Source organism: Mesitornis unicolor, unplaced genomic scaffold (assembly GCF_000695765.1).
Source record: "Mesitornis unicolor isolate BGI_N332 unplaced genomic scaffold, ASM69576v1 scaffold10304, whole genome shotgun sequence".
NCBI lineage: Eukaryota > Metazoa > Chordata > Aves > Mesitornithiformes > Mesitornithidae > Mesitornis > Mesitornis unicolor.
The window spans coordinates 18,937-19,180 of NW_010179482.1; positions in this window are offsets into that span (position 1 = coordinate 18,937).

A 244-nucleotide genomic window follows, 5' to 3' on the forward strand; every position below is an offset into this window, starting at 1 on the left:
CGCGCCCGCCAGTGCCTCGAAATGCGGCGGCGGGAGCCACCTGGGACATTCCAGAAGAATCAGGACTGCGGCAGCGCGTCTTGCATTTTTATCTGAAAACAGCTTTCTTGTAACCTCTGGTTTGCAGAATTTCCCTGCAGTTAAAAGGAGCGCGCAGCCGGTCGCGGGCAGAGAAGGCCCCTTAGGCTGTTTACCCCCGCCCCACGGCATGGCGGCTCCTTCCCTCCCGCGCCTCAGGCGGCCC